Source organism: Aplysia californica, unplaced genomic scaffold (genome assembly GCF_000002075.1).
Source record: "Aplysia californica isolate F4 #8 unplaced genomic scaffold, AplCal3.0 scaffold00260, whole genome shotgun sequence".
NCBI lineage: Eukaryota > Metazoa > Mollusca > Gastropoda > Aplysiida > Aplysiidae > Aplysia > Aplysia californica.
The window spans coordinates 794,806-797,378 of NW_004797530.1; the positions used below are offsets into that span (position 1 = coordinate 794,806).

The 2,573-nt window shown below is 45.2% G+C and overlaps 1 protein-coding gene across 1 annotated transcript in view; it reads right to left on the minus strand.

Annotated features, from left to right (window-relative positions):
- The window catches only part of LOC100533425 (sodium channel alpha-subunit SCAP1), a gene marked incomplete in the record, with an annotated part of 152,143 nt that overhangs the window by 134,354 nt on the left and 15,216 nt on the right, over positions 1-2,573 (minus strand). The window contains 1 exon segment of the mRNA NM_001204708.1: positions 2,549-2,573.

Consider the following 2,573-nt stretch of genomic DNA (forward strand, 5'->3'; position numbering starts at 1 on the left):
AGAGAGAGAGGGGGAGAGAGATGGAGAAACAGGATGAGAGAGTGGGAGAGATAGGGCGAGAGAGGGTAGGAAAGAGAGACAAAGAGGGAGGGAGACGGAGAGCGAGAGACTGAAAAAGAGACACTGATAGTGAGTAAGACAGATAGAGAGAGAAAGAGGCAGAGGCGAAAAAAAAACCCTGAACGTTTACCCCCACACCCAACAGAACCGCTTTACTCCCTTGTATCTCTCCATATTCACACTTTCTCTACACCGAACATTCCTTCAAGATTTCCAGCAGCTCACGAAAATTCTCATCTCCTTCATATCCCCCCCCCCCATTCCCTTTTTTCTCCATCATTCCATCCCCTTGTCTCCTTCTCTCCATCCATCCAACCCTATTCCCCTTCTCTCTATCCATCCATCCCCCAGTCCCCTCCTCTCCATCCATCCATCCCCTAGTCCCCTTCTCTCCATCCATCCATCCCCTAGTCCCCTTCTCTCCATCCATCCATCCCCTAGTCCCCTTCTCTCCATCCATCCATCCCCTAGTCCCCTTCTCTTCACCCATCCATCCCCTAGTCCCCTTCTCTCGATCTACCAGTTCCTCCTCATCGGTACCAGTCCTCGTCCCACGAGGCATTTCATCGTTTCTTGGGGCTCCGCTGTCAACATCTAACTCTCCGCTCCTATCCTGGACGCGACCCCAAGGGGGACCCGCAGAAAACGAGCCAGGGAAGCAATTTAGTGAGCTAACTCAGTTACATAGGAAGAGTAACGGCGTTTCATATCGATCACTAGGCCTGTCTTCTGGTGACGTAATATGATGCTCTGAGGACTGCAACCACCCCCCCCCCCCAACAAATATCCTCACTCCCACAGATCAATATAAAAAACCCAACCCCTAAAAAATCAACAGCAACAAAAAGTATCAAAATAAACCCCAAAAACGCACAGCAACAAAAACAACAACATATACAACAACGACGACGACAACGACAACGACAACGACAACGACAACAACAACAACAAGAAGTTATTTTTAAAAAAGAACAGGACACGAACGCTTGACTCGTTCTGGTCAAAGAAAATGCCTCTCTGGAGCGACAAGAAGCTTGCGGGGGCGGAGGAGGTTTCATATTGTTGACTGCCTTAGAGGTTATGCTGATAAAATTAAATTATACTGATACGTTGATAAATGCTGAGGGGTTGAGAGGTTTGGGGTTAAAAGGAGGGCTAACATGATGAAAATTCACTCCTCGACCGAGACATGATCTGGAAAGTTTCCAAAAGGTAGTTTAAGTAAGAGTTTTACGGCGTTTGCAAGACATAATATAAGTGCCGAAGATTAAAATTAGTGTTACTACTAGGGAGTAACAGTCAAAGAAAAGAACGAGAAGAGATGAGGATGACAGATATTTGATAGGAAAGAAAAAGCAAATGCACCAAAGCACCCCCCCCCCAAACCCACTCACTTTATGTTGATGAATTCTGAGGGGGTTCAGGGGTTATGTGTTTAAAAAGTGCTAACAAGAGGAAAATTGACTCCCTCAACAGAAACACGTTCTTGAGAGTGGCTGGAATGTTCTTGTCCCCAGGGAGGACTGATTGAAATGGAAGTCATTTAGTTAGTTTATTTTTAGTAAGAGTTTAACAGTACTTGCATCACACATATGTCACAGAAGGGTCAAAGATTAAAGGAAGTTACGACAAGAGAGTAATCTACAAAGAAAAGAACTTGGAGAGATAAGATTGATAGATAGGATATTATATAAGAAAGAAGGAGCAAACAATACCAGAGCAACCTTTAACAAGTCACTTACGAGTATTTTACTTATGAATGCTGAGAGGTTGATGACTGCTGAAGAGTTGATGGATTCTGAGGGGTTGTAGGGTTGAGGGATAAAGAAGTGCCCACACTTGAGGACAAATGACTCCTAAACAGAGACACATTCTAAAGAGTGGTTGGAAATTCCTTGTCCCCTGGCTAGACGGAGTGAAATGGGAATCGTTCAACTTAGTTTAGTTTAGTTTTGGTTAGAGTTCTACGGCACTTGCATCACAAAAAGGTCATATCAGTGCTGAAGACAGAAGAAATTCCTACTAAAGAGTAGCATACAAAGAAAAGAAGCTGGAGAGATTAAGAATGGTAGATAGGAGAGATAGGAAAAAAGGAGCGAGCCAAACTAGAGCAACGTCAACCACCCACATTATGCTGACGAATACTTGAGGGGTTGATGAATGCTCAGGGGCGGATGAATGCTGAGGGGTTGTAGGGTTGAGGGTTAAGGAGTGCTAACACGATGACAATTGACCCCTCAACACAGACAAGTTCTGAAGAGTGGCCGGAATTTCCCTGTCCCCGGGCTAGACTGGGTGAAATGGGAGTCGACTGCTGGCTGTATCTCCGATACCCCACGAGTAAGGCTGTCTGACGATAACCTAATACCGATACCACTAATTCCATCGACCACCATTTGACGTGTGTCTATGCGGTTGGTTATCGTCGTGCTCTTTTTATTTCGTTATTCTCTGGTCTGTGCTGCTAAGTTCATTCTTCCCTTTTAACTTCTCGACCCAATCCCCAAGTCCCC